This window comes from Taudactylus pleione, unplaced genomic scaffold, assembly GCF_031769625.1.
Source record: "Taudactylus pleione unplaced genomic scaffold, aTauple2 ptg000345l, whole genome shotgun sequence".
Taxonomy (NCBI): domain Eukaryota; kingdom Metazoa; phylum Chordata; class Amphibia; order Anura; family Myobatrachidae; genus Taudactylus; species Taudactylus pleione.
Genome location: NW_028284746.1, coordinates 2,221,761 through 2,234,287, shown reverse-complemented (window position 1 = coordinate 2,234,287; position 12,527 = coordinate 2,221,761). Strand labels below are relative to the sequence as shown.

General features: G+C 43.6%; 1 pseudogene; it reads right to left on the bottom strand.

Annotated features, from left to right (window-relative positions):
• Window positions 1-11,329: 11,329 nt before the first annotated feature.
• LOC148508782 (5S ribosomal RNA) lies at window positions 11,330-11,448 on the bottom strand (annotated as a pseudogene).
• Between the last annotated feature and the right edge of the window lie 1,079 nt (window positions 11,449-12,527).

Here is a 12,527-nt window from a genome sequence, read left to right as displayed (position 1 = left end):
CACTTTCCTCTGATGTCCCCAATTCACTGGTACACACACGAGGTACAGGAACAGGCAGCCCTTCTCTATGATCCCAGGGCGACTCAGATGCACTGAGTGTCTTCCTCACTCAAAATGTGCATCTTATTCACATACTGTAAATAAAACAACTGGGAGCAGCAAAACTACATTACTGACTTGCACTGATCAATTTTATGTGCAACATTTGTATATATGTACGTACAGTAACTGAGCCAGAATATGTATACAAAGTGCCGCGCGCGACCAAAATGAGGGCGGGTCCTAATTACCATAGACCACTCCCCTTACCTGATGCTATTTGTAGGCGTGCCCACTTGGCACGCCTCCAAATAACGTCAGGCTGGTGGGAGCCTCACTAGCTGGGCTTCCCTCAGCCCTCTCCCGTCACTGAATGTATGCCACGTGCATGCGTGTAACATCCATTCAGACTCTGGGGCCCAGCACCGCCGCACAGCTGCGGCGGTGGGGGTCCCCAACCTCCCGATTTGACCACCCGCGGGCCACTTCGGCCCACAGGTGGAACAGCAGGACAGTACTGTCCCGCTGAAATCGGAATGTTGGGGAGGGGTGCGCCCTCTATGGGTGGCGTCCCTGTGTGACCGCACTGGTTGAACAACCCTAGAGCCGGCCCTGATGGTGTATGATGACACATCTGTAATTTCAGTGTAGTTTACGAATCAACTGATGGGTACCCTTTGGCTGGATACTATATTTTCAGGTGGGACTCTCTCCATTCTAACATATAACATAAATCAGTCACATCAATCTCTTACTGTATCTCAGTGTTGGTTCTTTTTAAATATATTTCTGTATTATTTTCACATATGGATGTAGTGCTGTCTGCCTGATTGCTGTCCTACTGCTGCAATGCACCTGGGCCTGATCATCTCCGGGGGTTTACTGCATACTCTGGACACTTTATTACTCCTTATTTCTGGTACGCACTCTGCTTTCTATATTTTAGGATATGTGTAAGATTTTGTTCATATATTTTTTTAACATGTGGATATTCTGATAATAAATGGCATGACAGTATCAAGATATGGGGTATACTTGATAAAGTGCAGGTTTTTAGAAGTGGAGATGTTGCCCATAGCAATCAGAGTATATCCATTATCTTCTAGAAGATGCTAGATAAATGTTAAATAGAATCTGATTAGTTGCTATGGGCAACCACTCCACGTCTAAAACCCGGAACTTTAGTAAATATACCCCCATCATTCCCAAAGTCCGGTGGTCACACTTGGAAACATACACAGCTTCCACAGTAGTGATCACATGGATTTGAACCAAGCTGTGATTTACTGGAAGACTCTGTTCATTTTTTTTATTCCAGTAAGAGTAATACCTTATGGGGATCGTTTACCTAACTCTGGTGGAGGTTGATGGGATTTTCACATATTGTTGGGCTTCAATCACTATATTGGTCCTATAATTGTGACCCACTTCCTACCTCTCCCCATTGGTGTGGTGACAAAATTCTGGGGACATGGAAGATACTCCTGCAAGTCACACTTACCACTGAAAAAAGAACACAGTGCAAAAAGACACCATGCACACATAAAGGAGATGCAAGTTGCTGTGTACACACTAGCACTACTAACAACCAAGTGCGCTCCCGTTTGGTCATCAGTCGCATCATCATTTGTCCCTACATGCAGCTCAGTCTGACAATGCGACTAATGACCCCATGCAGCGGGATGTGACTGGTGCAACGTATCGGACGGTCAGGCAGCGGTTCGTGTAATGTGTACCGGCCGCCCAATACGTCAGCCCATCAGCAGGGCGGTCATCGCTGGGTACACACATTGTTAGGTGTGTACCCAGCTTTAGAATAGTGATTACATGGAGCATGTAGCCAGTTAATTGCTATTCTAATACAACACAAAATGTGACTCCATTGATCTTGAATCCTTCCCTTTGCTTGCATTTGGGTGAGTGCTACTATTATTATTTATTTTTATGGTTTTCTGCACAATACATATACTACTAAACTGTTTATATATATATATATATATATATATATATACACACACACACAGGTATATATATATATATATATATATATATATTTATACATATATAATTATACACCCCTATCTACTATATGTCATTGTGTACATACATACAGTATATTGTGCAACAAGTGCATTTAAATAATTTGTACCCCTTATTATGTAAGTATTGAAGTCAAAATGACTAAACCTGCTGTCTTTGTATTTTTTTTTTCATGACCGCAGTGACTGCTAATATCCCTATATTTCACAGTGGGCACATTATTACTGTCATAACTTTATCTTATCAGCCATAACAGCACCATGGACAGAGAATGGGACACTGAGGACTGTACCTGAGAAAGCATTTTAGCAATGTTCCCGGTGACCGTAAGTTGCTATTACTGTTTGTAACCATCACAATACTATAACTGTCACAGAACATAAGTGCATTGGCCAAAAATGGCAAACGTAGAGCAAGAGTAAAGCTAATAATCCTGGGTGGAATTTTATACTACAGGACAGATAGTGCAGCAATAGAGACACCAGTATCTTTTTCTTGATTTACGTTTGAACTTTCAGTTTAATTTTATCATGTACTTATAAGGAACAATTAAGCTAATCATAGTTTTGTCTATAAAACCATCCCCTGACCAACTAAGGAAGTAAGATCAAGTTGTTATTAAACTTTTGTCTACACTTCTGAATTTCAGAAGCCAGCAAGTCTCTCAGTGTATTTAATTATTTCATTAGAGGAAATGTTACTGAGGTTCTTGATTTGTCAAATACTGTTTAAAGGACAGAAATGATTGACATTGCATTTTTTAGCTATATGAACTCGATGGTATAGAGGTGGTTTGAGAGAGAAGGGAGTCACTGTGCAGTCCCCGTTCGTCCCACCCTCTCTCAATGGCGCATATGCCGAGTAAATTCTGACACTTTGTGTGGGTCTACCATGTATGCGCAGAACTTAGGAATTTCTTAACGGTGCCTGTGCAAATGTCAACATATCATCCCTGGTGGCACAGCGGTGACTTACCTGCTCTCAATGGCAGCAGCTGCTCCAGCAGGACTTCCTGATCCCAGTGGTCATATGACCGTCATTTCCAGCAGAGTCATCTGATGCTCCAGCGTTACGTTATGTACACTACCGTTCTTAAGTTTGGAGTCACCCAGACAATTTCGTGTTTTACATGAAAACTGACTTTTATTTATCAAATGAGTTGTAAAATTAATAGAACATATAGTCAAGACATTGGTAAGGTTAGAAATAATGATTTTTATTTGAAATAATAATTTTGTCCTTCAAACTTTGGTTTCGTCAAAGAATGCTCCTTTTGCAGCAATTACAGCATTGCAGACCTTTGGCATTCTAGCTGTTAATTTGTAGAGATAATCTGAAGAAATTTCACCCCACGCTTCCTGAAGCACCTCCCATAAGTTGGATTGGCTCAATGGGCACTTCTTGCGTACCATACGGTCAAGCTGCTCCCACAACAGCTCAATGGGGTTGAGATCAGGTGACTGCGCTGGCCACTCCATTACAGACAGAAAACCAGCTGCCTGCTTCTTCCCTAAATAGTTCTTGCATAATTTGGAGGTGTGCTTTGGGTCATTGTCCTGTTGGAGGAGGAAATTGGCTCCAATCAAGCGCTGTGCACAGGGTATGACATGGTGTTGCAAATGGAGTGATAGCCTTCCTTATTCAAAATCCCTTTTACCTTGTACAAATCTCCCACTTTACCAGCACCAAAGTAGCCCCAGACCATCACATTACCTCCACCATGCTTGACAGATGGCGTCAAGCACTCTTTTCACTTGTTCTGCGTCTCACAAATGTTCTTCTGTGTGATCCAAACACCTCAAACTTCGATTCGCCTGTCCATAACACTTTTTTCCAATTCTCCTCTGTCTAATGTCTGTGTTCTTTTGCCCATATTAATCTTTTCCTTTTATTGGCCAGTCTCAGATATGGCTTTTTCTTTGCCAATCTGCCTAGAAGGCCAGCATCCCATAGTCGCCTCTTCACTATAGACGTTGACACTGGTATTTTGTGGGTACCAGCTGCCAGTTGAGGACATGTGAGGGGTCTATTTCTCAAACTAGAGACTCTAATGTACTTGTCTTCTTGCACAGTTGTGGACTGGGGCCTCCCACTTCTCTTTCTACTGTGATTAGAGCCTGTTTGTGTTGTCCTCTGAAGGGAGTAGTATACACCATTGTAGGAAATGTTCAGTTTCTTGGCAATTTCTCGCATGGAATAACCTTCATTTCTAAGAACAAGAATAGACTGTCGAGTTTCACATGATAGTTCTCTTTTTCTGGCCATTTGGAGAGTATAATCGAACCCACAAATGTGATGCTCCAGATACTCAACTAGCTCAAGGAAAGCCAGTTTTATAGCTTCTCTAACTAGCAAACCCATTTTCAGCTGTGCTAACATAATTGCACAAGGGTTTTCAAGGGTTTTCTAGTCATACATTAGTCTTCTAAAGCGCTTAACAAACACAATGTACTATTAGAACACTGGAGTGATGGTTACTGGAAATGGGCCTCTATACACCTATGTAGATATTCCTTTAAAAACCAGACGTTTGCAGCTAGTATAGTCATTTACCACATTAACAATGTATAGAGTGTATTTCTGATTAATTTAATGTTATCTTCATTAAAAAAAACAGTGCGTTTCTTTCAAACATAAGGAAATTTCTAAGTGACCGCAAACTTTTGAATGGTAGTGTACATAGATGAAGTGGGCCAAGGGGCAGGGTGGCATCTGCCCCCCAGGCTGGTACGATTATGCAGCACACTCAACATGTCCAAAATTAAATAGGGGAGCCACACCAACTGCTAGTGAGTCTTGCCCAACAATGATTGGCAGTATTTGGGGTGGCAGTTGGTGTGTCTCCCCTATTTGAATTTTGGACTGTGTTGCAGCCCCATCCCTGGAGCCGCCACTGCTGTGCAAGCACATGCCCCTCACGGTCAGCGATCAGATAGTGAAGACTGGGCAGCCAGTAACATACAGCCTCGCACACTGAGATTAGCTGAGGAGGTCCTGGCAGGCTGTCACTGAGGCAGCTCATCCAATTAGGGAAGGTGGAGGAGGAGAGTCTACTCTCCCACCTTCTGTTTCTGCTCTGTCTTATATGGAATCCAGCAACTATAAGGCAAGTGGAAGAGAGCTCACCTGAGTTGAAAGATATTTTGGGAAAGGCTGAAGGCATATAGTTTGTGGGTACATCTGATGGGCATATAAGGGGCATGTGGGGGGACATCTGATGGGCGGGATGGGTACGGGATGCCGGTGTTCAAAATCCCGACGCCGGCATCCCGACAGGATACCGACAATCTATGGTTTGACAATCATCTTGATTCTTTTGGTGCAGACCCACTATCATATCTACAGTGTATCATATCCTGGAGTGCTGTCTTTTTTCTTTTCTCTCTCTCTCTCTCTTGAGTATATTTATTAAAGTGTGGGGTTTTAGAGATGTTGCTCATATATCTAGCACCCTCTTGAAGATAATAGCTAGAATCTCATTGGTTGCTATGTACAACATCTCCACTTCTAAAAGACTGCACTTTAGTAAATCTCTCACTATATATATATATATATTGACAGCACTCTCCTGATGATAATTAAGTACTAGACCCGGTGCCCTATAGGAATGCAATAGTGACTGAACCCTTAAACTGCGGCAGCGCTCAGACTTTAAATAAGTGACATAGGGGTCTATTTACTAAGCAGTGTTAGGAGACAGAGTGAAAAATGATAAGGTACCAGCCAATCTGCTCCTAACTGCCATCTCACAGGCTGTGTTTGAAAAATGACAGTTGGGAGCAGATTGGCAGGCACCTTATCACTTTTCACTCTGTCTCCTAACACTGCTTAGTAAATAGACCCCATAGACACAACTGACTTACTCCAGTGTTTCAGAACACTCATCGGTTCTACAACATTAATAAAGCCGGTCTCACCTTATGACCATCTGATGGTATGACCATCAGAAGCTTGTCGCCGGCGTGACCAACGCATCACTATATATCTATATCCCCGGACCAGTACCAGTATCTTGACTAGTGCCCCATGGGGTCTTAATACTGCTCTGACTGCGGCCCAGATGCATTACATGGAATGTGGATCAGTGAAACTTCAGAGATTTGCAAGGTGAGCAGGCTGGTGTGTGACTCAGGGGTTTGAGAAACCTCTATTCCTTAGGGCCATATTTACAAATTATCGGGGTTTTGAAACGATAATTAGAATTTCTTATTGTTGCTAATCGTGGCAATAAGGAATTATCTTCTGCCGGGATGTACTACTGTTCACAGGCAGGGTTTTTTAATTACCATTGGCCTCCACTTGCTACTGCAGATGTGTTGTAATGTTTGTGATCTACACCCTATTGGCTACAATGGCCAACACCATCTTCAGATAGTCTTAGCCATCAGAGCCAAGCTTCAGAATACATCACGTTCCAGAGCTTGGTAAATTAGTCAAGAAAGTAGCCCACATAGGATTCTATGGGGCCTGCTTTTGTGAATAAAACAGGGGGATTGCAGCAGATATCTACGATATCAGCTGACGTCCCTTGAAGATACATCGGGGGAGTGTGTTTGTGTGTGTGTGTGTTCAGGTGTATTTATGGGCACACAGTGGGCAACAGCCCTCCTCTCCTGGTAGTCTGTCACTCTGGTGGGAGTTGTTCTCACTGCACATATCCAATCACCATCCATTATTATATACTGTAGAACATTCTTACAAATATTACTTACTTTAAGTTTAATGTATCAAATACATTTACTTCAGGTAAGCTTTTAGGTCTGAAAATGGCACACAAATACATTTTATGATAATACAATTTAACTAATGCTATCTTACAGAAATATACATATTACACAAGAGAATAACTTAGCAATTTTAAATATAACGAATATACTTTTTAACTGTCAAGTGATAAGCAGCATTTTGGCAGCAATAACATACTAGTCTTATTATTGCATAACTATTATAATACCTGTTGGAACCTTTGTAGTTTGGTGAAATAATAAAAACTATTCAAGAGCTGCTCCGTCTTATCCAGGACAAACCGTTCCCTGGAACCTCTCTGTTTCCTAATAGTTACAGAACATTAATTCTTCATAATCACACTATTGTAAATCCATGTAGAAGACGGCAACCACTGATAAGTGAGGATTTCGTACCAAAAAATTTACAAGATCATTAAAAAGCCTTTTTGTCAGAAGGCCACTTCATTTCTCTTGCTAATGTGTCAAAACAAAGAAAATGTTTTCTGCGAAACAAAAGCAACATAAATTGTTGCTAACACAGACTGTCCTCATTATTTTTGAGATCTCACGTAAAAACAATATATGCGTTCTTGACACAGGACTAATGAGGGCACACGGCTAAAACCCCGCTCAGGGCAAGCACTTTTCCAGATCCAGCCAGCCTTGTAATGCTAAGTTGCTTTGGCTTCTTCTTCTGAATGCTGAGGAGGAAACGTCAATAACTCCTGTGCTGTAAAACAAATGTGTGTCCATTATGGCCTCCCCTGAGTCTTCATTTGCATTAGCACAGATGGACACTGATACCTAGACAAATGTCAGCGACTGTAAACACGTTTACACATTCCGCCAAAAGATGATTTACTGTTGTTTTACCGTTAATAGAATAGAAATAGACAGATGTATTTATTTTTTCTTCTGGACTGGTGGTGGATGCTGATTGAGTACTGCGCCTGTTAGGAAGTGTATCTTGTGAGAATTTGCACCGAGGATGTTCAGCAAGTGAATGCACAGATATACTGCACATGCATTTTGCATGCATCAAACCTTACGACCAGATTGGAGAAATGGTTATGGGAAATAGCATACTCACCTTACAAGCATCCTAGTACAAAATTACTAGAAAACATAATATATATTATGTTATTTTCCTCTATTACTCATGCAGACTACCCTGATCTACCGAACATCACCAAACTCCTGGGAGAAACCTTGCAATTTTTGTCGAAATTCAAATACCTGGGGGTTTGAAGGCTTTGTTTAAAAAAAAAACAAGCAGATTAAACTGCCTAATAGATTAAGGGACAACTAGGGCCTGATATAGAGTTATACGGTATTGCCACCGCAGCTGAAGTACATGAAAGAGTGGGGAAACCATCCTGGACCCCATAAATGTGACAACTGTGGCAGCAGGACCATATAGAAGGCTGTTAGTGGCCATCAGGAGAGTACTGGAGGTTCTCAAAGGGTGTCAAATAGTTGATTTTTGCACTTTTTATTAATGGATGAAAATACATAGCAAACAAGTGTTTTTCATCAAATTAAAGATTTTCCAGCATTTTGGAGTACAGGAAAATGTCTGTATAGTAGTTTTTCAGTGTATTATTCAAGTTTGTTAAAAGGTGAAATAATAAGAGTTATGGTATAACATACCTTTGTTAACTCTTTTTCTTCGAGGTCCATGGGGTCCACAGCCAATACGTTGGGGTATGAATCCTGGTCACCAAACAGTTAACACAAACGAGCTCTCTGCTCCCAGGATGCACCGGGGTTCCTCCTCATATACCCCACCCCCTGCCTCAGGTAGCCAGTTCGTTACCAAGCTCAAGCAGGCAGAGACAAACAAAGGGTAAGAAAGAAGAAACCCATACTCATGAGTCCAGACTCTCAAGATAAGAAAATAACGGAAACCTCCCCCAGAACTACAGGTGCATCTGGGTGGGTGTCCTGTGGACCCCATGGACCTCGAAGAAAAAGAGTTAACAAAGGTATGTTATACCATAACTCTTATTTTCTTCTTCGGGGTCCATGGGGTCCACAGCCATTACGTTGGGGATATCCCAAAGCACTAAACCTACGGGCGGGGACGCTCCTGACTCTCGGAAGAGAGGAGAACCCTACGCCCAAAGGAGGCATCCTGAGAGGCAAATAGTCAAAGGCATAAAAATTGACAAAGGGGTGGGCGGAAGACCATGTGGCTGCCCTGCAGAACTATTCAGCAGAGGCGCCCCAGCAAGCCACCCACTAAGGCCCCACTGACCGTGTGGATGTACCTTTACTGAGTCTGGCACCACCAGACTAGTCTGTGTGTATATCTGAGAAATCATCATATGAATCCATCTGACCAATGTCCGTTTATCGGCTGGCCAGCCTTATGACTGTAATACAGTACCAAAAGGAAACCTACTTCCTCATGCTGTTGGCACGATTCACATAAATATGTAGTGCACGGCCAACATCCAAGGAAGCCTCACCTACCGAAAGGCTTGTAGTCTGAAATCTGAGACCACAAACTCTTCATTCATATAGAACCAGAATACCACTCTTGGAAGGTATTCCACCCTAGTATGAAGTACCGCTGTCTCCCGATGACTTATTAAAATGGGGAAGCGGGAATAAAGTGCTGCTAGATCAGAGACCCTCCAGTCTGACGAAAAGAACATACTCGTGAAAACCTAACCCCCTAGGGCCACATTTTCTCAGTTCACCCCGGAGAACATGCAAAGTTTTGTAATAAATGCAGCCAGAAGTAAGTTTCTTGTCCTTGAATTACAGAACATCCTTTCTTCAAGACGGAGGTCTGAAGAACCATGCCGTCCAAGATGTATGAGTGAGGTCTATATACAGGAAGGGATCCTGTATTAACAGGTCCGACCTTAGCCGAAGAGGCCACAGAATGTCTATGGAGTGACTCTGCAGGTTGGCGAACCAGCAGCGTCTGGGTCAAGTAGGGGCTATCAGTATTACTGTTGCATATTCCCGTTACCCTTAGAAGGAGGGATAGCGGGTGAAGCAAATACGCTAGTTTGAAGTTCTACTCTACTGCCAGAGCAACCACAATCTCTGTGCCCGTACCTAGAGACCCTGTGCTTGTGACTCAAGGCCATGAGGTCTACCTCTGGAAGACCCATCCATCCACAAGGCTCTGAAATACCTGTGGATGATGAGCCCACACTCTCTGGCGCATGTATCCTGCTGACATAGGAAGTCCACTTCCAAATTAAGGACGCCTGGTATGAACACAACCGATCTCGCTGGAAAATGACATTCTGCCCCCTGATGGATGAGGCAGTCTACTGCAGTGGCGTTGTTAGATGGCACCTAGACCGGCCTGCTCCTTTAGTATTTCCTGAGCTTGAAAAGCGCTCCTGAATACTGTCCTTAGTTTCAGGACCTACTACGGAGAGACTGCTTTCCGTTGTCCTCCATTTTCCTTGAAACGTGTGTTGACCTGTCACTGCTCCCCACCCGCGGAGGCTGGTATCATCCAGGTCCAGAACGGGTGACCCTTGTTGCGACAACGTCTTTAATGGATAGTCGATCTTCTGGTGAGAGACAGATCGTCTGTGCTTTTATTTGGAACCCCGGCCGTACCCTGGCCGGGCAAATAACAGCTCCTGACAGAGAAAGACTTCCCTGAAACCGGCTTCAAATCTCTTATCAGTGGAACATTTAAAGGCGAATGCCAATGGTACTGGAAGGGGATAAAAGGCCTCACTCTTTCTGTTAATATGGATTTTTCTGCCCGTAGAAACTCCATACTACGTTCCCTACAACCCCTGGTATCTCAGGTGGTCTCCCATCCAAGTACTAACTGGGCTCAATGCTAGTTATCAAGATCAGACAATCTTGGGCATGTCCAGTATGCTCTGGCTGTAGTCAGATTTGGGAGGCTTTCACAACTTTCTGGCATTAGAACACTGGAGCCTCTCCTTATACCGTCTCCACAAGCATAGCTTTGACCCCTCTGATCAGGGAGGAGACGTACTGTTGGAAGACGGTCTTCCTCTCTTGAGAGTGACTCTTGGGAGGAGACCCGTGTGTCCCCCTAAACACAAGAAGATGTACCAGAATCTGAGGGCTGGATGGAACGTGAGACCGACCGCCTTCTGATTCTTTTGGCTGTACTAGCCTAGCTGCTTGCCATAATTGCTGGAAAGCTGCTAAGGACGAAGTCACCTTTTGACCCGAGTGAGCACACATGTCCCTCCAGGACAGATGCCTAGGAAGCCTAAACATGGTAGGTTGCAGCTGCTGAAGATACCTCAATATCAGGGTTGGCGCAGGAGTTGCCAACCTGTCCACAACCTGCGCTATGATCTGGTAGATTTGACTACTGTGGTGACTCTTTAGAACAGTGACCACCACAACCCATTTATATTAAGTCCAGTGAGGACACCCCCATCGCCCCTCTCTGTGGCCAGGCCCGCGTGAGGGGCCGATGCCATCTGGTCTTTGGCTGCAAGACCTAGCAGCCTGTAGTAATTGTTGAACGGCTACTAAAGATGATGCACTGCCTCAACCACTGCCTACAGCACCTGGTATTCCCAGGTGGTCTCCCATCAAAGTACTAACCAGGACCAACACGGCATAGCTTCCAAAATCAGATGAGATTGGGCATGTCCAGTGTGGTATGGCTGTAGGTCAAATGTCCATTCATGATGGAAATATAGAGGTCATAACCATAGGGGGCTGCTGCTACAGGTCACACATGACAGAAACTCAGGGGGCTCCAGCCATCTGTCCTAGCTTTTCATTGGACATACAAGGTTTATCCAATGTCTAGTATTAATGTGACCATAATTTTACATCCAATGTACCCACGTATCTTTGTAGCGGGTTACGTAAGGAGAAACAGCAGTGATAGACTCATGCTGACAAGGCAGCATAATACAGCAGATTTCATAAGTCACATGTAATGCACATGGATACATATATATATATATATATATATATATATATATATGTATATATAAATAAAAAGAAATTCCTGCACTCACATCCAATCATATATATTAATAGTGTATAGCTGGGGTGCTCCTTTTGGACATCTCTATCCAGAAATATATAAAGTCAATACCACACAAACAGATAGGTATATGAGGGCACTCACCACTTGTTCAAGTTCAACAGCTTATTCTATTGATGCAGCTAAGCAGAAAAAGAGGTTGCACATCAGGTCACCAACGTTTAGGTCTACACAGAGACCATTGTCAAGGCGATGCAATCAATAAACAACAAAGATAACCAGGTCCACAGGGGAACTACAGCAACAAACGTTCATACAGCCGTCCAATGGATACAGAATGCAGTCTCCCAGGGCCCCCGCTAAATACACCCACTAATTAGCATGATTACATCGCAGGCTTGGCAGCATAAATCTGCCACTTACCTCAGCGTCCAATACTCCTGGTGGTGCATATTCATCAATAGAACCAATCCGCGCACGTCGCGGCAACCACCATTCCTGGCGTGACCACAGCGCCGCGTGTATCAGTCCAGCAGTCGCGCTTCACGATGACACACCATTCCTGGCAGGTCACGTGATCAACGCGTGTATACAGTAAACATTGCCCGGTCACATACGCCCAGCCCATGGATTCCATGGTGAAGCGCGTGCGCGGCCTGCAATAGAGTTACCATAGCAACCAACCAAACATAGCCACACTGAGGACAAACTTATCAACGCCAGTCATCATGTTACGTATAAGGTGGTGTTATACA